Source organism: Acyrthosiphon pisum, chromosome A1 (assembly GCF_005508785.2).
Source record: "Acyrthosiphon pisum isolate AL4f chromosome A1, pea_aphid_22Mar2018_4r6ur, whole genome shotgun sequence".
NCBI lineage: Eukaryota > Metazoa > Arthropoda > Insecta > Hemiptera > Aphididae > Acyrthosiphon > Acyrthosiphon pisum.
Window position 1 is genome coordinate 94,438,993 of NC_042494.1, and position 24,228 is coordinate 94,463,220.

Consider the following 24,228-nt stretch of genomic DNA (forward strand, 5'->3'; position numbering starts at 1 on the left):
GAAAATAACCATAATAATATCAATTATTATAAGGGGTGTGAAGAGCAGCGGGGGTTGACGCCTACGTGTATTGTCACGACACGACGTCAACATGTTATAGGGAAGGAGGACTGCAGGAGACCGTCGGACTGCGTCCTCAAGGCCTTTGAAAAGTTTTATTTTGGTGTCGAGTGCGGAAAAATTGATGTGCCTATATGAGGTAATCATACCGGCGCAGACTGCTGCTGTAACCAACGCATAAGAGAAGTACCAAAATATTACAATAATTACATTAATATTAATAAGTTCGGACCAGATGTCATTAAAAAAAAAAATACATTTATATAGGTCATAAACTCATAAACATTCTGAAACTGCACTTAAATAATGAAAGCTTTTAAGTGTATGGACGTCCTACCCGCTGTCTTGAGAGTGAAAGTCAAAATATTTAGTGCGATGTAATTAATAATGCGACGCAGACATACTCACAAAATTAAATTTGATTTTCTCCAGAAATTTCTTGAAAAACGGTCATAAATTACATGAAATAAAATTTAAGAAAACTCGATAAAAATATAGAAACCGAACATGTTCTGCAGAACACTCGTGTTATTTAAATCGCGTTCCGTTTAAAATATAATGGGCAGATGGATTAAGGAATAATATTGTTAGATCTGGATGATTATAATATTATGAGTACCTGTCTACCCATAGAATGTAACTTCGTACCTATACGTGGCAACAGACGACGTTGTGGAAACAACCATAATAATATTCATTGTTATCATGATAATACTATCATTATTTTTTTTCTAAAATAAGCATACGTAATAGTAACATTAATAATAATAATAATAACAGCGAACAACCGCACACTCTCCAAGCCGCAATCTCTCCGTCATCCGACACGCACGGTCCAGGTCTATCGATTTTTGGGTTCTTTTCACTCGGACGACGGGTGGAAGGATGCAACACACACCCGTTTTTTCATCCCCCCCCCCGCCGTGGCCGAAGAGGATTATTCGAACCAGGTGTGCACGTGCGGGTGGTGGGTGTGGGGTGTGTGTTTGCCTGTAAGCGAATAAATTCGGCTATCGGTCTAGACGCGAGTTTTACGATTTGCGCGTATAATCACGTGACCCTCGAAATTGCCCATCCACCACTCACCGACCACCGCGCAACGACGGGCCATCAATGTCAATTTGTTTGACAATAATGTTCATCACGAAAGCATTTTTAAAAAATATAATTTAAACCGTCACTCGATTTACGCACCGGTTTAACAACATGTCACTCGAAATTAACATAACAATAACATACGACACGACGTAAGTATTTAATTGTATACCAGATACCTATTGTATTGTTATTACTTATTAATAATATCAATTAATTGCCTATGTACTTTATTAACCTATGTAAATTCTATAACGATTTAAGCTAATGAGCATTATGTATTTTATTAAGACAACTATAGGGCTTAATATATTATCAATAAATAAAAAAAGAAAGTTATAATAATTACCTATTATCATTACACACCCTTCTATAATACAGGGTGATTCACCAAGCGTGCTCACTCTTAATTTTGCCTTTAATAATGAAATTATTTGAGTACTGATTTTCGAAATACTTAAATAATAATATACTCTGACCTTTTTTCAAATTCTTGATATTAATTAACAAGGAGTGTTCTCTGTCGATTAAAACTTCGGTTTATCAAATGAGAGCGTATTTTTTTTTTATTGTAAATTATTTGTTCGCAATTTTTTTGAAAATGTTGATGTATTGAAAATTCGGACGAACAGTTTCTCTATTAATAAAATATTTATTTTAACGATTATAGTCCTTAAAATTGGTTTTAAAAAAATATAAAACATAATAATATGTAATATTTGATCTATTATTTATTATACTTGAACTATTTTTACACATCAAATAAGTCACCAAGATTTTTAAATCACCATAGACCCCATAATCTTCCAAACCCATTATCATGGACCTATATAATTATCCTTAGTCCACAAAGTCAAATAACTCAAAAACTACTTGTTTGATTTTTGGTTCTGATACGTCAAAATGTTCAGAAAAATTATCTAGTAAATAAATTACACTTGAAAATCGTTTGTAAAACAAAAGTTTGAGTCACCACGGGACATTCCTCAAGTAACCAGTAAAAAAAATTCAAAAATTTAAAGAAATTGTCTTTGGGTATGATTAAAATTTGAAAAATCAGAAATTGAATAATTATAGTTATTTAATTATAAAAAGAAAAGGAACGAGATTTAGCATGCTTGGTTAATCACCCTGTACACTAACGTGTGCTCTTCAAGTATACTATTTACAATATCAAACGAAACACAGTTAGATTATCAATTATAACTTATGCAAAACTCGAGTAGTTTATAAATGTCCTCAATTCTACGCTTGTTAGACGACGTCCCAACACTCAAGTTTACAGATAATAATAAGTTGAGTAGGTACTCATTGAATATATTTATTTATATCAATACAACTATTGTACACAAAATAAATCACAACCGTGGTAGTCGTCTAAACAGATTTTTTTCGTAAATTTTATAAAAATATTTAAATGTTAAAAACTACGTTTACATTTCAATGTAGAATATTGAGTAAATTATAATTTCATTAAAATCGTTATTGGCAATACTTATAGGCCGATGAGATCTTTTATAATTTGTAACTTTTGATCATAAATTTAATATTATGTACTATATGAATCATACGTCTTCATCCGATTTCAAAAATGTATATTTATTTGAAAAACGAAGATATAAGGGTGAAATAAGGTAAAATATATTCTTAAAATAGGTACGTTTTATTAATCAGTCAAGCATTAATTCATTGGTCGCTAACCTGCGATTAACCGTTGCCGAACTATATCAGTTCGTAATCGGATGAAGACTTTTGAAACACCTTGTATATTATAATATATTATTATATTAAATTATTCAAAATTTTTAAATTTTATATTTGGATCCAACGAAAAATATATTGTAACACGCGGTTGTATCCATCACGTGCGGGTGTGAAAATAAAAGATTAGGTATGTCTTTTAATGTCGGAGGGTGGTCAATAGATGATTGTATATTATTATTATTTCCTGGTAGTGATTTTATTTCGTAGTGCGTTGTAAGTATTAGTATGTATAGTTGTAGTTGTATATATAGATACGAATGAAAACTCAGATTGCATGCGACCAGAGATAATATTTCAATTCCTTGACTTCATATTATATTTATGAACATTATTTATTTCCTTTAGTTTTACGGGCCATAGTATTATTATTATTATATCAGACTGCAGGTAGTGTTGAAGTACGAATAACCATTGTCGTCGTCATGACCCTTTTCTGAATAATGATAGTTAAAATTGAGTAATTTTGTATTGTTTAAGGTTTTACGAACAAACAACCCAACAAATTATACACGTTTGATTAGCATATTAAACAAATAAATTAATCCTGATAAAAGTTTTAAAAAAAAAAAAACAAGCCATCATCTTAGCCGGGGTTGTTAATTTTTAGAGCAAAAAACAAAAAAAAATTTTTCATAACATTTTAATAATATTTCTTCGGAAAATAATTACATTAAACCTGAAAATATACACGATACAAAATAATATTTACATAGGTCATAGGTTCCAAACATTAATTTATTTCTCCCATATACACTTTGCTATGAATTAATTTGCATATTATGATTTTTGACCGAACGAATAATTTTCCGCATAAAAAATACCTAAAACCATGTTATTTCACATAGAATTTTTTTTACTTTTAAACAGTCGTTAATTTTATTTTAAAACCTAACTGGGAAATCCTTAATCCGTTCTGATCGATCGTTTACCAAAGAGTTAATTACAGACGATTCGGTGGTCCGTGTGCGATAATTTAATAGTGCGTATAGTTTTCGGAACGCAATTATTGCACGCGTATTATATATAGGTAGGTACGAATATGTCAAACCGAAAATTATGTTTAATCCATCACAGATATTACTCGATAGTAATATAGACTTTTTTTAATAGTTTTGTTTGCGTAGGGGACAGTTACTCGAATAATTTCAGATTTTCGATTTAAAAAAAAGATTTGTGCGGGAAAAATTAAAAAAGTTAATCTCGGGACAGCGCTGACGACTAATAATTGGAATCGTTGTCACCATTTCATAGTCTTGAAGCTAAACATTTTGCTGTAAGTATATGTTTGAGTATTATTTGGCGATGGAAAAACCTGTGCCAAAATCTGAGTATTTGGCGAGATTAAGATACTTATTTGACCGTCACATAATATAATATTAACATATTGATTAGACCGCGGTAAGTATTATTTTATAGATTCTGAGCGGAGAGATGAATGTGTTTATTTTCATAATTTATATTGAACTATTGTCATTGGTTTGAGTTCCATGGTGGAATGAAATGTTTTCCAAAATACATAAAAACAAGCATATAACGGTTTAACCATGTCTCTGTATTGATTTATCCTTTTAAATGTTACCACTATTTTCTATAAAAGTGGTTTTTTACAATATATAAAACTATGTGGAAAGTAATAGTAGATACGAGCACAGAGAATACAGAGGTATATAACTGCGTACTGCAGTAATCATATCGGTATGGTATTTTTTTTCCTCATATTCCAATTTATTCGTTCTTATTTTGCAGATAAAAGGCGAAAAAAATGTTTGTTGTTTATTAAATCATTTAAAATGTTTTAACATATTATCTGATGGTACATGTTGTTATACGTTTATAATAATTTGATAATTTTTGTACACGATCAAAATATAATAGAACGGTGAACAATTTGAGTAAAACATTACAACAGTATTTATATTTGGGTCCGTTTGTATACGAATGATTAAGTTCCTAAACAACATGCAGGATATATTAACACACGAACGTACGAAAATTATCAGTGAGGTTCATTGTCTTTTTGAAGAATAAATAAAAATAATATAAATAAAATATTATTAAAAATTTAAACGATTTTGGAGAAATAATAATATAATAATAATTCTATTTGTTCGTCTAAATAAACATTGTTTTTTACAACCCCATACAACTACAGAATTGATAATATTACATACATAATATTACACGAATATTACTTAAAGTATATATATATATATATATATATATAAAAAAAAAACAATTCAGATCTTACTGAATTTTAGAGGATGTCCCGTCGATGTTGGTTGTAAAACTTTTCAACGGCAAAGTAACAATTCAATTTATAGATACGATTTTTTTTGTTTTTGCAAAGCTCTTCCGATATACGACGATGTTATTATAACTATTATTAAAATTTAAAGAATATCATTATAGAAAAATCAATCATCCCGAAGCAGCGAAAACGAAGGCACCAAAGCTTATATTTTATGGTACGTATAGATACAAAGGTGATTGGTAATAATAATGATATATTTGATATCATTATAATATACAGAATGTACGCGTTACAGATACGGACATGTTTTTTATGCTCGAGTTTCTTTGATACGCTTTTTATAATATAATTATAGTATTGTTATAGGTACATTGTAACATATTATATAATTAAATTGTAATCCGTGTTTGAAGTTTAATAAAATAATTAGTCGTTACATTATAATATCATTATAATAATACATTTCGCGTACGGTTCGATCAAAATTAACTAAAATATTATTTTATTTAATAATTTATTTTTATTAAAATGTTAAACGTTTTTTTTATTTACGAATTGAAATCCAATCAAGTACCTACCTACCTAGCGAACACTTTAAATATTTGGTTTACTCTAAAACGTAGTCAGTAGACACGTTCGTTTCGCTTAACAATACACATTCAAATAATAATAATATAATACTCAAATGGTTATTTAAAAATAACATTTCCCTAAAATATTAAATTTGAATAATATAGATCTTATAAGAACATACAAATTGTATTTGTATTATTTATTTATTTCCATTGGTAAAATTAAACTGGGCTTAAAAATCGTACATAACAATCATAAATATTATACCTGATATAATAATATTTCCTTAGAATGTTTTATCAAGAAGATTTTTAATAGTGTTTTTTTTTGTTTTTAAGTGATGGGGGGGGGGGGGGGTCTTGACACTTTTAATAGCTGATGTGCCACTGATGTAGGAATACATAAGCATTTTTTTAAGAATTCAGTAACTACTTTCAAAAGTAAAATACATAATGCCATAATGATTATTGCTCCACGAAATCTCTAATGAACTCAATTTCACTACAAAATCACTACAGCATAATATCATTTATCATAAAAAAATCTGGATGATAATAATTTTGATTGTAGGTAAGAAGTTCTAAAAAAAAAATTCACAAAATATCAAATTTTAAACAAACATAATGTATGTTTAATCAAAAAAACATATCATTGTTTAATAATGTACATTGCAATTTTGGAAATTATTAATATCGTTAATGTTTTAAAAAATAGGAAAAGGTCTCAAAACTTTTAAGTAAAAAAAAACGTAAACATAAAAGTATAATTCTCGATGACTTTTATTATTTATGAAGTTAGTTCAAAAAGAAGTAATGCACTTTCGGATTTGTAAACTTTCCACTGCTTTTAGATTGAGAGTAGAAAATATAAGATATAATAACAATTTACTAATTTAAATGGAAACTAAAATCAATTCCTGTACAGTACTACAGTGTACGTCATAATATTATATTTACACTGTTTTAAGTTCTTAAAAAAACAACGTTATTGTTAAAAAATTATATTTTTAAATATTTTTTGTCCTTATAATTTTTCTAAGTTTTTTACTTTTTAAGCGTAGAGTTAATTTCATATTCCAAAGCAGAATATTTTTCTAAGTATTTTGATCCATACAAATCGAATTTAGGCCGAGTAGTTTATGAGTTATAAGTCTTTAAAGTTTAGATGGGCGTAGTGGAGTGGTATGGGGACACCCCGAAAATGTTTGTCCATTACTCTGTTAGTCTGTAAATACTTATAACTCATAAACTACTCGTCCTAAATTCAATTTTTATGTATCAAAATACTCAATAAATATTCTGCTTTGGAAAATGAAATTAAAACTCTATGTTGTCATTAAAAAAATTAAAAACTTAAAAAAATATAGGGATAAAAGATATTTTAAAATATGATTTTTCAATAAAAACGTTGTTTTTTAAACACGATGTAAAAAAATTATTAATACTTTTTGAGATAACGAGAATTTTACGCTTAACGAATCACCCTGTAAAGCAACCGAATTAGTTATATTTTTTATTACATACAAAAGTTTATTGGCTTATACAATTAGGTAGCCTAATATTATATTTTGTAGACCGAGTGTTCGAAATAATAAATTTGTCCTCTCGTTGTTTTTAATGGGGACATTAAGAGACATATCTACATAGTATATAATATTTCTAACTGCCAAATCAAAAATTTTAAAATCGTGTTGTTCATTTATAATACTATTGTAATAGCGAATAATAATAGTGCCTCGTGAAATCACACTGTTACAATATTAAAACGTAGTAGGTAGTCGGAATAGGTACATAATAATGTATACATATAGGTAGGTATTTTTACATTTATTGCAAGTACACTTTTATGTTATGATTGTATAAAATATTTATGAAAACGAAATGTGTTTCGACTACAATAACGTTCGCTGTATGTGTGAGAACATATTTTTAGAAAAACAAAAGACATTTCAAGTGTTCTGCAAATAACCCTGCTATGTGTGTCACCATCGATCAGATAAATATTATTACATGAACTTCGATGATTTAAATTCAGCGTACGGCCATACGACGATATAATAATAATGTTACAGTTGAAATATTTTTCAAACTTGATTTTTTGTCGAAAAATGTGTGTACTCTATGGATGAATAATATAATCGCATTCAAACTACACAATATTGTTATGCATTGCTTGATATGTATTTTCAAAAAAAAAAAACCTTCGAGTTTAATATTAATTATGAGTATACAACTGTTTGAAGAGGCTTGCGGAGTATTCAACTCGGGTTATACCTATTACCTACGTACAACTTAAAATCTTGCGTACCTAACTGGTATTTAATTCGACTGTATATAATAGACTGCACAACTGCAAACTACGATAAGTGATTAACTTGACAAACGCTTTGTATATTACGTACCAAGCTGTGTGTTTGTGAGTCGTTAATGTAATTGCATATATAGAAATATTTTAGCTACTAATCTTTGGACCGGAGCGAGGCGAACGTTATTTCGTCAATTCAATTTCGGTCGTATGTGCTACGGAAATATTGTAGGTAAATATTACCGAGCGATAATTTCATTATCGTCATCGCGGTTTTAGGTCGACAGCGAAATTAAAATTGCGATACGAACAAGGGTCGAGTGCACATTGCTTGCGGTATAATAACCTCTCGATGCTCTATTATAATATATTATTATATTGTTTTGCTCAAATGGTCTTGCAAACTCGCGCCACGTCGTATATGGACATTATTGTTATCGTGTCTGTGTGTCGGCCGGAAAATGAGTGTTTTCGAGGAAATTTGGTGCGTTATTGAACTGCCTAGACAGTAGTATGAATGGTGAGTTTGAACAGCGAAGGGAGGCACTCATAAAAACATTTACCCCGTCGATCTAAGACCCGCGTTACGTTTAACTATTGTATTGTTTGCAGACCCCTTCCCGAACAATGACATAATATCGTAATATCGTTTAAATTTTTTATAATGTTATTTACCTACCCGCGCGGTTAATATTGTCGTAGGCATACTTCGTATTATACCTCATCATAAATATATAGGATAGGTCTCTTCAATTTTTTTGGACACGTCAAAACGTTTGTATCACTTGTCACGCATGCACTCCTCTCACTCCCCCCCCCCCCCCACATCTATTCTTAAACCCTTAACCGCGACCAAAACTTCGGTTCGCCGTTATACGGGGTCACACGCCGAACCGCAAACCAAATGGCCAACCCGACCGAAATTCGAATGAATCGAAAAGACTATTGCCGGGCGCCACCGCGAAGACAAAAATTCTCGTCGGTCTCACGTGTTACCCTCCCCCCCCCCTTATTAGTAGAATTCTAATTATTATCGTTTGATATCGCTTTCAAGCCGTTGCGACTGTGACACCCCCTCCCCCAAGCTGTATTTCTAAATAGTTTTAAAAAAAAAAAAAACAAAAAAAAAAAAAAAAATCATCGAAATTTTCTTAAAATGTTGACTTGCCCCCGCCCCCCAACTATGTCTCTGGAGCCACCCCTGAATGTGTCGTTGTTTTGAGTTACGCGCAGTTCAACTACAGGTATGTATAACAATAAATTATTGTCGGTTACAACTTACCGTCGGACAGCGGAGAATTATTTGACGATCTCCTTCGTCGTCGTCGTCGTCGTCGTCGTCGTTGGCTGCTGCTGCTGCAACAGTGAAATCCTCGCGGACTTAATCGTTATATTATTATCGGCGCACAATCGTCGACAGAAAAAAATTACAAAAACCAAAAGTAAACCCCCGGTATGAACCAAGAACGGCGGCGGCGGCGGCGGCGGTTCTCTAATGTTATCACTGGTTATTAATATTCGCGGCGAACGGTGCGACGAAACGCTGGTCGGACGGACGTCGATTTTCCACCGGTCGGTCTCTCGCGAGATTTCGTAGTCGTCGTCGTCGTCAGCGACGTCGGCGGACACGGATCTCGTCGGCCGACATATCGCACGGTCACACGCACACACCCCCGCACGACCGCGACACCGACACTACGACAATAATATCGCAATATTATTATGTTTATTATGACAACACGATAATATTATTTATTATTATTGTTTAACACTGAGCACCACAAGCACACGCGTGAGTCCTGTGCCGCGCGATATCAATAATATTAACGACAATATTAAATTATAATATATTATAAATCACGATCTATGTATATAATATATCACACGCGCGATCGACACAGCAGTGTGCGATTTCGCCGAGTAAACAGATATTGTTTTCGTACGTATTATAATATGTATAATTTTTTTTTTTTTTTTTTGGTCTTCCACCACCAATCGGGTTTTCAACCCGTTCGCACGACACGACAGCGATATAATAATATTATAATATTGTGACGACGGATTTTTCACGGATAAGAAAACACCAACAGAAACGGTCGCGGACGCGATTTTCGCGACGGCACGTGACGGACGCACAACGGAAACTCGGGACGGACGCCGGCAAGCTGCTGGCCCGTCGCGCGGCGGTGGTGGTGGCGGCGGCGGCGGCGGCGTCGTCGTCGTCGGTGATGCCGCGGAGCGTCGCCGTAGTCGTCGTCGGCGGCGGCCCAGAAGAGTCGGCGCCGGCGCCGGTCGTCCGCCAATTATCGGCTACTTACAAACGCGTTGGGATTGTTTTTTTTTTTTTCCAGGCCGGTATATTTATTCATTCGTTTGTGATATTTTGCCGCCAAAGTGTTTTTTGGCGCGTCACACGACAACGGTGTCATCGATATCATTACCATCACGTCATCATAATAATATTATTATTATTATACCACATGTCCGTGTAATATTATTATACCTACGTTGGGAGCGCGCGAGGATAATCGTAATTCACGGCTGATGCAGTATTTCTTATTATCATAGTCATTATTATTTGGTATCTAACGCGCGAGACGTTTGAAAAGCGAACAGATTTGAAATCGACGAGAGAAACGATGGACCGCGAATCCGGGCAGAGATTTGTGATTTCCATCATATAGGCGGAACTAAGGCCCAGGCTAATCACGCCCAGTTTTAATATATTATACAGTAGTCTGTAGGTAGGTACCTATACTGGTACTACTATATATGTCTATGGGTAATATACTAAATGGATATAATACGCAATGGTTGTGGTTAGGAATTTTAAATATTTTTAATAAAACATAAAACTATAAACACTGTAGTGTTATTTCAGTTCCACTACTGTCTTCAGATTTGTATAAATTATTATTTATTAATTATAAAATATGTTATATGTACCTACGCTTGACTGTATTCCATTAAACAAACATCAATTATATTGTCAACGTGAACTCAACATTATATATGCCTATTATATTACAATAATATACCTACTTATATAAATATTATTACTTGAATTTTTAAATAAAAATCATAAGTATACAAGTTGGTTTTCAAAAAAATTACTCCTCCGTGCCATTTATAAGTCTACATGTCTAAATATTGATCAGGAAAAGTGGAACGGTCCAATAAAATTGTCTAGTTCCACCTATGATTTCCATCACCGCGCCCTCCTCTATTATTCGTCTCACCGACATAATATTATAATCTATGCGATAATATTCGAACATTATTACAAAATTATAAATATTATTATTTTCATTATTGAAATTATTATTATAATGTACCTATAATAGTAACGTCGCTTTTGACTGTTCTCCAGGATCGTATGCGCATATTTTGCGATTCTTCGAGCAACCAGTGGCGACTGTGACGTATGAACAATCATCTCTAATCAGTGATATTTATTTATTTGTTTATGATATTTTGCCGCCTAAGTGTTTTTTGGCACGTCACACGATAACGGTGTCATTGATATTATTACCGTCACATCATAATAGTATTATTATACCACCTAGCTATACCTATATGTATATAATATTATGATAATATACTTTGAGAGAGCGCGAGGATAATCGTAATTCATAGCCCATGTAGTATTTATTATTATAGTCATTATTTGGTATCTAACGCACGAGACGTCTTTGAAAAGCGAACCGATTTGAAATGCACTAGAGAAACGGAGAATCGCGAATTCGGGCAGAGATTTGTGATTTCCATCACAGCGCCTTCCTCTATTATTCATCTCACCCACATAATAATGTAATCCACATCATAATATTCGTACACATTCTGAGCGGAGCGAGGAAGCTATAGTGGTTTTACAGTGGTGTTTATTTCTTTTTTTTCTTTTTTATCCTTTATACAAATTTTCTACTAGAAAAAGTGCTTCGATTTAAACATATAGTATCTTATCATTTAGCAAATTGCATCATGATGGTACTTTAAAGAGGTCATTTTCTCAATAGTTATTTGATGCCACGGGAAAAACCACCGACAAATTACGAAAAACCATTATAAACGGGAGTTTGATTCCTAACCCTTTGTTTATCACCATTGAAACGAATAAAAAATTGTGACGAATTTAAAAATATTAATTCAACTTACAGCCTATAATATTAATAATAACAATATAAAATATCCAGACTGACGAACCGTCTCCGCTCAGAATCATTTTTTGTATACAATGATTTTATATCATTGAATTCAAATTTAATGCAATCCATTATACATTGACCCACTTGTAACCTACTGTACAGCAAAACGACATACACTTGTTTTTATATTTTTATTATTGTTATTATTATTATGAAGCAATATTAACGTCGCCTTTGATGGTTCTCCAGAATCGTATATGCGCATGTTTCACGATTCTTCGAGCAACCAGTGGTGACCGTGACGTATAAATAACAATCGGATCTAATCAATGGTCCTCAAAATGTGCGAAATCATCCCCTGGGGGGAGGGGTGAAGGAGTTATGTGGGGTGCGGTGAATATTTTTTTTACATTAAAACTGTATTTTAGTGAAATATATTTATAGATACAATGCTTTGAACGACTCACGATTTTTCATATAATATGATTGTTTTCGCAATCGATAAATTTCTCACAAGTAAATATATCCTCAGATATCTATGGGTAGTCTTTGAGCGAGGTTCAGCTGTGATGGATCTAATTATGAAAAAGATAAATCGACTGGATACCGTTAAGAGACAAGACTTGCACTTTTGTCTCACTAGCATTGAACCTAACATGAAAACTATAGTTCTGAACCGCAAAGCACAACCAACTCGCTAATCAAAATTAAATTAATTGTTGTCGCTTTCTTGTAGCTTTTAAATAAATATAGGTATTGTTCAAATATTACATTTTTATTATTAGTTCTCCAACCGTCGTTATAAAATGTGTTTTTATTTTTCAAATCACCTGCTTCCCCCACACCACTTATTTGATAAAAGGGGTGATACAAAATATTTGGATTCTCAGGAGGGTGGCAGCTTTAAAAAGGTTCAGAACCACTGAGCTATATAAATCTATATTATGTAGTCGTAATACAATTCGTTTTCGATAACTGGGTCACTATTAATATCTCAATAGTTTTATAATAATTTTAAACGTGATTTTTTTTTTTTTTGTTCATCGAGATAGGTACCAAAGATTACTGATGCCCGTGCAATATTGGTTTATTTTGTTATGTAAGTATTTAAGTTACACGCATATGGGCAGCACAATATTTTTTATTTTTTTTAACTGGAAACCCCTGCATTTGCACCATAAATTATTTCTTATAAACTTTCGAAGTTCAAAATTTTCTTTGTACTCAATAGCGTTTTGAATGCTAAATACTATTTCGATTTTTATACTCAACTTGTTTTTGAGCTTAGGCCCGAATGAGACGGAATTCCCATTGATTTTCTACCACAATATTTATTCGTTGATTGTGTTTGTTTAATAACCACAACCACAAAAAACATTATGAAAATAAGCTAGTTCTATTATGAACCTACCTAAAAATGTAATTAGATCGCAAAGAAAGAATCAATAAATGAGCTAAAAGCTCAAAATAAAAATGTAGGGCCCTACCTACTATGTATTTGTAGTCGTGTAGTTCTCAGATTATAAAATAAGTTTATATCTACTAAAATAGAGAGTATTTCAAAGCGTTCTATAGAAAAAACACTACCTATGTGATATGTTTGAACGATATTTTAGTAGGGGGAGACTCATTTCATTTAGATCAAAAGTCACACTGTTTACACTGTAAAAATATTGTTTATAATCAACAAATAGGATATTATATTATAGTTCCTTATTATTGAATCCATAATATTTTTCCATTGTTTGTCCCAAGGTAAATATGTGGCCGACAGTGGATTTCCCATTTGTAAATCCACATTAGTATCTTCCTGTGATGTTCTTCTATCAATATAAATAACTTGTAAGAATAATTCAAGCATAATAAATACTATGTTTAATGTTACATACTATAGCTTATACTTTTGTAAAATCATTTTTAAGGATTATTATCCTTAGTTTAAACATTTTAATAACTCAGAAACTACTCATTAGAATTTTGATTTAGGTGCATCAAAATGTTCAAGAAAATCGTCCGCCAAATAATTTGCAGTAAAATAAAAAGGAAGTAGAAAAATATCAGACATTTTAAAATATGGTCTTTAGCTGGTACACTTAAAAATTTTAAAAATCAGAATATCATTTATAATAAATGTACTATTAAAAGGGAAAATTAGGGCGAAAATGCTTAAAAAATCACCCTGTATAATATTACCTATATAATATGTAAAAAACATAAGTCGTAAACATACGAACTTATTATTACTATATCAACAATTTGATAACGCGCTCACGTGTTTTATGAATCCGATATTATTATTATGCGTTCGCGTTATTGTCGCGCACGGCGGTTTTCTACCTATATAATAGTATAGCGTGCAACATAATATAATACGTTGGCTATAAATAGGAACAGCACATCAAACAAATCGATGAAAATATAATATAATATTCTATTTATACGTCTGAACAATGAGAACTACACACGATCGCATCAGCCGAAACACATGCATATTAATATTGGCGCAGTGTGATGTTGGATTATTCTGAAACGACGCATTTCTATGGCAGAACGAAACGCACACGTCACAGCAATACAACATCGTTATGAAATTATTTTTATTAATATTTCGGTCTCCGCGGTATAAATATTGTAATTATTCTGGGTTGTTTACTAAGGACGCCTGTCCCCCTTTCGTATCCCTTGATTGTGCAAATTTATTTAAAGTCATGTTTTTGGAATTTATAAATATATACCTAGGTCGGAAGTTGATTTCAAACACTCGGATTTTATGTTATTTAAGAAATGTCCTGTGGATACAGTGCTATTTTTCAAATAAAAATCATCCCTTTTTACTGTACATTTTATAAGTGATTAAGTTTTTTTTTTTATATATATATGTCGTTAATTGCCTATATTTAAATAAAAATTTGAACGACAGTAACTTTTGAGGTATTAAACTGTATTACGTGCTAAGTGATCTGTAGTAAGTAGTTACTATAGTAGTACGGGTTTACAAGATTTGGGCACTATTGTGCTTTGAATATGGGTGTATTATTATACTCACAATAAGTTATTAACAATGACAATAAATAAATATTAAGTATATTACAATAATAATAACTAATTTGTAAAAATTATCGGTAAGTACCTAATATACGCACCTAAATGACTATGTAAGACTAAATATTACATATTATATATTTTGACTAGCTGAACACCTCTGATTCGCCTGTGTGCAGTTTTATTTGTGTGACAAATCATAAGAATTTATGAAATATACACTATATATGTGTATCTCGGTTTGAGATTATCTCAGTTTTAGTGTACCTCAGGTCACGGGCAAAATGGCGTCAGTGTGATTCGACATAGATGGGTTACCGCAAGTCACGGATTACATTTAGCACTTAGTATATTTTTTAGCGTGGTTTAAACTGCTTACTATCTAAACTTTTCTGATATCTCTAAAAAAAATCCCTGAGATTTTCGTCAAATTCAATTGAGCAGTTTTTAGTGTACAAGCTACATATATATATATATAGATGGATTTGGTTTTAAGATATTATGGTTTTTATAATTGAGTCCAAGTAAATGCGATTATTTGATGCATACTAGGACCTGATGTGTCTGAGTAAGCCTATGGTGACCATGTGTAAACAAAAAAAATGTTTCAGTTTCCACTTTCCACAGTGAATATCAACATCCCTCTTTAAAATTTGAATATCTGAAAATCTTTTGTAATTGCACATCTAGATCATCAGAGGAACCAGTATTACAAGTTCGTACGTTTTGTAGTTTTCGAGGTGTAGCGATGAGTGAGTGAGTGAGTGAGTGAGTGAGTGGTATATGGCTTTTATATTATATATAAATATTTCATGTAATGAAATAGTCTCCATTTAAGATTTTATTGTTCCACGTGGCAGTGTGGCACTCATTAAATGGCATATTATATCAATTCTAAACATTTGTATAAGTGATCTTTGAGTTAACCGAAAAATTCCGAAAACCAAAATCAAAATAAATGTTTGAAATAAATAGGATAGAGTAAGAGAAAAAGTGCTTGGTGAATTAACCAATGCACGGAAGGCGTTGGCGGACAATTTAAAAATAATAGTCATAAAGAGGGTATGGGCTTTCTCGTGGGTATAATCCCACGTCGATGTGAATTTCGGCTGACTGTATCCCGTATAGGTCCTTAGATGTACCTGCAGTTTATTTTTGCTGAACTTCGTTTATACGCACCAAAGTTAGGTGATATTATAATATTTATATAAGGTATTGATAAACGAAACGATTTTTTTAACGCAATTCAACCACTAACCGAATCGGTTCGAGCTCAGAATGAGTATCCTATACATTTTTCGTGATACTTTTGTCGGAAAACGTAATCCCATCGCATTATACATTGTTCTGCCCTTATTTATTCACCCTCATGTTTTTCGGCGAGCCCAGCGTCAACTTTCCATTCTTAACGAGCGATATTGCATTTTAAATAATTTCATAATCTGACGTAGAAAACACTCGAATAAAAACTTCGATGTATATTATATTGTTACTATGTTATGCATCGAATATCGAATGGATGTAATATAAGAGAATGAATATCAGAGAATATAGTGAAGTGGCATGACCGGTGACCGGGTAAGAAATAAGTTAAACTTTGCTCCGGCGGAAAATTTTACGCGTATTATACATTATACAATATATACATGGTACATTATATCCCAACAAAAACACTAATAAAAAAAAACTACACTTAAAGTTGTTGTGATATAATTTTATAAGGCATAATCTATGAACTATCATTTAATAATATGTTAAAATAATCTGTTAAATAATTGAACTTAGCTTGGCGACTTTAAAACACTTGATCAGTAATATACTGTCTATTTCAATAATAGAAGACTATAACATTATTATGTACACATTTTGATATAATGTTTTTAACTTGGTCACTAAGACCAAGCTAAGTTTAATTATTTAGCAGATTATTTTAACATTAATGATATCTATTGTTCAAAGACTTAACTATAAAATGATATTACAACTTTTAGAGCAGTTTTTTTTTATACTTAAAACTGGATGTTTTTGTTGGGATATCACAAATTTTTTGTTGATACCTTAATATTGTCTCGGGAACGTATTGGTTTTAAAATAATTTTATAAAATAAGTTTATATATTATATATTTATATTTATATTGTAGATTACAATACAGTAATAGTAAAAATTAGTATTTTTTTTTTATATTTTTTTTCTGTATGTTGGTTGCAATTGGTGTCGGATAGTCAGTGCATTGTAATGTGGGCTGCGGTGAATAATATCTATACGATTGTAATACTATAGACAATTATTTTAAAGTCGTCATTTTTTTACGGGTCTCGGAATGCTTGATCAGTTATGTAATAAAATGTGGAAAATACGCTAGAATAATTTTTCGTTAAATTGGCTATAATAACTCTGTCGATGGTGTTCAAAACGATTTAAAAAATACAGCACGCACGTGTCTACGCGAAATTTCCAATTAGATGATTGTATTTTCAAACTTCATTGTTTAACTAGAAATTTGCTATCTCCATTTGCTTTCTTCATTGTTTTTTTTTCGAAATCGCGTCGCTTTCTATAATTACGCTCGGCTAGTCTTCGCGTGTCGCATTGCCTATGTGTGCTTTTTAAGGCGCAGTTTTCTTTTTGTACTTTACCGGGTCGTTATATAATAATATGTACAATAATATACACCGTACGACGTTATATAATATTACGCTGAAGTGCCGTGCCGCCATGTAAGTGTGGGTCGATTAATGTCACGACAAAAGACAAACGATCCGTGCCGACGACGAGACGCCAAAAGTGAAAAGCGCGGGGGAAATAATATCATAAGGTACGTAAAAAACCACGCTCGCTTTTGTCGCGAATATAATAATATAAAGTCAGGTATTCGGAGAATTTTGCCGCGTGCGTTTCGGATTTTGCGAGAACATTTTGAAGAGAATTCGTCTCGTCTCGTCTCAGTTGTGCAGCTCTCGTTCTACATAAAATGACGAATAATAATAATTATCATAATAATATTCGCGTATTATACAATACACCTACCTACCTACCTATAATATATTCTATACAACGGTACGTTTTCTTTTCAAGTCCGTGGAAACATCATAATAATATTATAATAATAATAGTAACGACAATATTACGTATTTGTGTTTAATATATTATATTTTATTTGAGCATTCGCTTACATTTTTCCACAATTAAACACAAATTATAATAATATTCTCCCAAGTCTTTCGACAACATAACATGGTATGATAATAATTATTGTTATTGCGAGAAATTTGAACGCTGTAAAATGTTATGGAGTACCTCGTACCTACGCCACCACTATTGGTGTGTACATACGGAACACTACGTAGTTATTATAATATTTACCTTCATTAATTGCCCTCCCCGCAGACGCAGACCAAACATAAATTAACAAAAGTAGGTAACAATCATTGAAAAATGGTTTAAAGTAATAATAGTAATGAGAAATAACACAATAGCAAAGATAAAAAGGGTTAGGTAACATACTAAGTATACATAATAATATTGTATACAAGGTGTAACAGAAAGACTTGATCAAAAAAAAAAAAAATTGATACTACTTAAACTTATGACGAAAATTGTTAAAATTATATGATAAGTATTCCTTAAGAAATATAATCATGTTAGCAAATTTCCAAAAAAAATATTTTTAAAAAAGTTATTGCATTCCAAATTAAATAAATCAAAAAAATAATGTTATTTTAAAAAATTCTATAAAATAAACTACTTGACTTAGTTAAATGTTTTTACCATCATTCTTATAATCAGATTCACAAATTGGCTATATTGAATTTTTTTTTATTTCCCGTTCAAGTGGCTATAAATTATATTAAAAAAAAAAAAAATTAAAATATTGATCAGAACAAAAGTTACTCCAAAAGTCAGTTGTATCTGTTACACCCTATATTTATATATATATTTATAATGTAGAGCATTGAGGCTTGTACGAAAAACACAATGTTGTAATATTGTCGACAGAACCTACGACACACACATATTTCATTTACTTCAACAATTTTATTACACAAATTAGATCGAAATCAGATCCATGATGGTCAGTACTCAGCTGCGGTGCACACTCTGTATCAATCGTTAGTTTTTGCAAGGCTGGGCAAGTTAATGATTTTTTTTAACTCAGTTAAGTTAAGTTAATAGTCAAACATTTATTAAACTATAGGTTAATTCAGTTAAGTTAAAAGTTTATACACAATTTTTGCTAACTTTTTATTAAGTTAAAAAAAAGTTAATTTGTTTATACAACACTAGTGTACTTAATTTTTTCCATACAAAAACTAAATTATAGACTATAGCCTATAGTGTTTAAACCTAATTCAATATTTCCATCAAAGTTAGATTCGAATGATATCCATTTTCGACTTTAAACAATTCACGGTAAATATTTTTTGACATGAATACAAAATAGACTGAAACAGTGGGATATAATACAATTAAAAACAAAATAAATTAACTTAACTTACTTCTTAAAATGAAAAATGAATTCGTTAATTTCACGTTAATTAAAAAAGAAATTTAGTAAGCAAACAGTTGATTTAATGCTAAAAGTAACTAGTTAAATTAAAAATTAAAAATTAAATTAACTTTTTAACTTAACTTCAACTTTTGAACTCGTTAATGACCGGCCTTGCTAAAATCTATGTCAGAATATAGTTTTTATAATGCAGTGTTTAATTTGATTTTTTTATCATAATATTATGTACATATTTAGGTATAAATAGGTATACTCGACTATCTAGCACACTAGCCGCTATCTAATAATGAATATTAATGATGTACTCGGGTACTTGGGTTATCCCATTCTACCAATAAATCTATTTGACATAAGTCAATACTCAATACCTACTTATCAAACGCATTAGTAATACCTAATTACATGGTATTTTTATTTATTTATCTACAATAATTCTGACTCTTGGTCTTTCCATCAAGTACTCCATAAGTACTAATAAAGTATATTTTTTAGAAACAACAAATAAAAACCCAAATCACCTATAATTGTAGCTGTAACTAAGATAATAATGATAATATTATTTCATAATAAACACTAATCACCATTGCAAATTGAATATTACACAAATATATATATATATAATGCAGTTTAGCTCGATTTTTGGGAATTTTTTTCGGAAATCTACAGGTAGTAGGTATATTTCAAAGAGTTAATTAAAATAAAGCTTTTTTTGGTTAGTAGTGGGGATTGTTAGGGGTAAATGTTTCAACCCCCGCCCCCCTACACAAACATGACCAAATTACCAGTTTATGTAAAGGATGAGTGGCGTATGACTCAAATTTAACTGAAATACTAGAATTTTTTGTAACAATCAGCTCATTACCTCATTGGTGTGAATTCGGTTTTTAGATTGAGCTTACATAGGAAAACTGTGACTTTTACTTTTTAAGTGACACAAGAGGAAACTTTTGTTTTTAAATTTTTATTTAAAAGTCCATAAATATTAACAAAAATCAAGGTCAAATCAAATTGTAGAGAATAAAAAATATTTTTATGAATGGATAATATTGAACAGTAGTAAATACCAAAACACAAAGCCCAATAGTGATACCTAATAATAATATAAATAAAATAATATAATATCAATTAAAAACGATTTGAATAGATATTATTAATGTTTTGAATATATATATATATTAATTTACAAAGATCATCTATAACATGGCTAAATCATATTATCATATATATATTCACTATTAAATTGTTGTCACCAAAAATCACAACATTTTATTTTTGTCAACAAACATTTTTAAAGTTAATTATTAAATGTTTTATCATGATAATGTAATACGTACGTACGTATCTGCGCAGACTGCCTTTTTGGATTTCGCAAATATCGCTGTTTATATTATATAGGTAAACATCGGTCGATTAGAATAATTTGACTCTATAAACCACAACCATTACTCAAATGGCCTTTTTATATATTACTAGCTAACCCGGCAAACGTTGTTTTGCCATCTAAATTATTTCTAATGAATATTTTGGCAGTCAAATAAAAAATAACTAAATTATTGTAATTGTGTGTTGATGTGTTATACTGATATATGACTGAAAGAGGAATGGAGCACTGTGATCAATAACAAAACACTAAATATTCATTTTTTTGAATTCATTGCACTTTTAATATTTAATTTATTATCTTAACTAATAAATTTAAAATTACATCTCTATCACACATTATGAAAATTAAAAAAACACTATCAGTCTCTTAGTGCAGTGGAACGTACGATATTTTTAGTGAGTCCATCTTTACCCAACACAAACAAACTGGAAGGTTTACCCAAACGAGAACATGCCACGTATGTTTGTCCGTGTGAAAAACAGGCTATGCTCAAATCTAAGCCACAAACAGACACCATTTGGCCTTGAGACTTATTGATTGTCATTAAAAAAGTGATCATTCAATAAAGCGTCCAGATCACCAACAATGCGTTCGGCAAATTGTTGCACATCCATCCTCACAGTCCACAAAGTAAATTTGTAAAAATGTGTGTGGTTCGTTTGGCATTGGTAGCAATGAGCCCACTTTGTGATAAACTTGGCCTTTGATTTTTAATGTCGAATTAAATTGTTGACCATTTTCAGTATTATTTTTTAACTATTTCTGTTGCTCCAAACGATGTCATTTGGAAACATGAATTGAATGTTTAAATTGACTTTAGGAACAAGTTAAAACTGGATCCGTACCGATACTAAACCGTTCAATGGTTCAAGTGGTGTTTCAATTTTCGGTAGTTGCACTTTTCCTGACGCGCAACACTTACCGACTGGTTCATTTTTAAATTGAAGTGCATAACAATGCGGACATACCTTGTCTATAGCACCAATCTCTACTTTCGAATGAGCGTAATGTTCAGTATAGGGCACATACTCGAATGCCTTTGAATGTAAATGCTCGATGTAGTTTGTCTGTTCTTTGCGCTCTTCTAATTCTCATGCTTGTAGTTTTTTTCAATCTGCACAATTATTATTATTATTACTTAATTCATTAATTACTTGATTAATTAATAACTACCTTACTTAATTAATTAAATACTTACTTGATTGTTTAATTACAACCTTACTGATGAAATTAATTGATTAATTGATAAAGTTATTGAACTTAATTGTGAAGTAATCGTTTATTTGATAAAGTTATTGAACTAATCAATTAGTTGATTAAAGTTATTGAACTCAATTTATGAAGTTATTGAACTAATCAATTAGTTGATAAAGTTATCGAAGTTATTGAACTTAATTTTGAAGTAATCATTTATTTGATAAAGTTATTGAACTCAATTTATGAAGTTATTGAACTAATCAATCAGTTGATTAAAGTTATTGAACTCAATTTATGAAGTTATTGAACTAATCAATTGGTTGATAAAGTTATTGAACTAATCAATTGGTTGATAAAGTTATTGAACTCAATTTATGAAGTTATTGAACTAATAAATTAGTTGATAAAGTTATTGAACTTAATTGTGAAGTAATCGTTTATTTGATAAAGTTATTGAACTTAATTCATGAAGTTATTGAACTAATCAATTGGTTGATAAAATTATTGAACTCAATTTATGAAGTTATTGAACTCAATTTATGTAGTTATTGAACTAATCAATTAGTTGATAAAGTTATTGAACTCAATTTATGAAGTTATTGAAATTAATTGATGAAGTTATTGAAATCGATTGATGAAGTTATTGAAATTAATTGAAGAAGTAAATTAATTGATGAAGTAATCAATTAGTTGATAAACTATTGAAATTAATTGAAGAAGTAAATTAATTGCAATAACTTCATCAATTAATTTACCCAATATGTATATATAGATACCATCTTTATATTATCATTGTCAGTCCGTGCTGAGCCTATCTTAGGAACCTAACTGGGTGATAGGCCTCGAATTAATAATATACCAAATCCAAACTAATGTGCACTATTCTACACAATATAATATAATATAATATAATATAAACATATGTTTTAATAGTATCTATGAGCCACGAGATTGTAGAAACATGTTGCGTTTCAAAAACACACAATAATAATATTGTACCTGCAACAGTGTAAGATTATTATTAAATACTTAGAGTATATTATAGGCATACCTGTAGGTTCATATAGTCTGATCATTATATATAGTATAGTCAGATAAAAATGAGATTTTCTAATTATAAAATTCATAGCAGTCAATAGTATAAAAATCAGCCGATATAATGTTCAAAACATAATCGCTATTGGTTTAAACGATGCTCACAGCGTCGTCTCCCAAAATGGCCAACGTAGACGACGCTTACCGCTATGAAACCTTCGTTGTACGCAGTACCACTCGCCACAATTCGGATTATTTACAACAACAACAACAACAACAACAACAACAACAACAACAACAACAACAACATACATTTTTTTCACTGATTTTAGTAGTAGGTATGGTAGTGTCCAGTGAATAGTGATTTTTATATTATATTAGTTTCATACAGGAGACACAAGTACACAACCATATTATCAACCTCTTATAGCTGACTAAAAAAACCCACTAACTATTACAAGACTACCTATATAAACTACTGTAAGAACTATATTTTGTATTAGAATTACAGAATAATAATAATAATAAATACAAATAACCTACTTTAAGTTACTTACCTAAGTACTAAAATAAATTTAATCTAATTTTAGTCAAAATAAGCATGAAAATAAATGTTAAAACAAATGAATGCTAAAAAAAAAAAATAATGTCAAATAATTCACCTAATTTAAGTTAATATAAGATAGAAAATAAATGTTAAAGCAAGTATATACAAAGAATGTGTAAAAAAAATGTAGCCTAATTTAAGCCAGCATAAGCATGAGAATAAATGTAAAAAAACATAAATAACTGCAAAAAAAAAATGTAAAATAATTAACTTAATTTAAGTTAGTATAGGGTATACAATTGTTTATGAAGGGTATAAAATT

At 30.7% G+C, this 24,228-nt stretch overlaps 1 protein-coding gene across 1 annotated transcript in view; it reads right to left on the reverse strand.

Annotated features, from left to right (window-relative positions):
- The window catches only part of LOC100166258 (zwei Ig domain protein zig-8-like), a 592,102-nt gene extending 581,873 nt beyond the window's left edge, over window positions 1-10,229 (reverse strand). The window contains exon 1 of the mRNA XM_029487817.1: window positions 9,330-10,229. The gene's annotated coding sequence lies outside the window, so the exon portion shown is untranslated. The remainder of the gene's footprint in view (window positions 1-9,329) is intronic.
- Window positions 10,230-24,228: the final 13,999 nt, after the last annotated feature.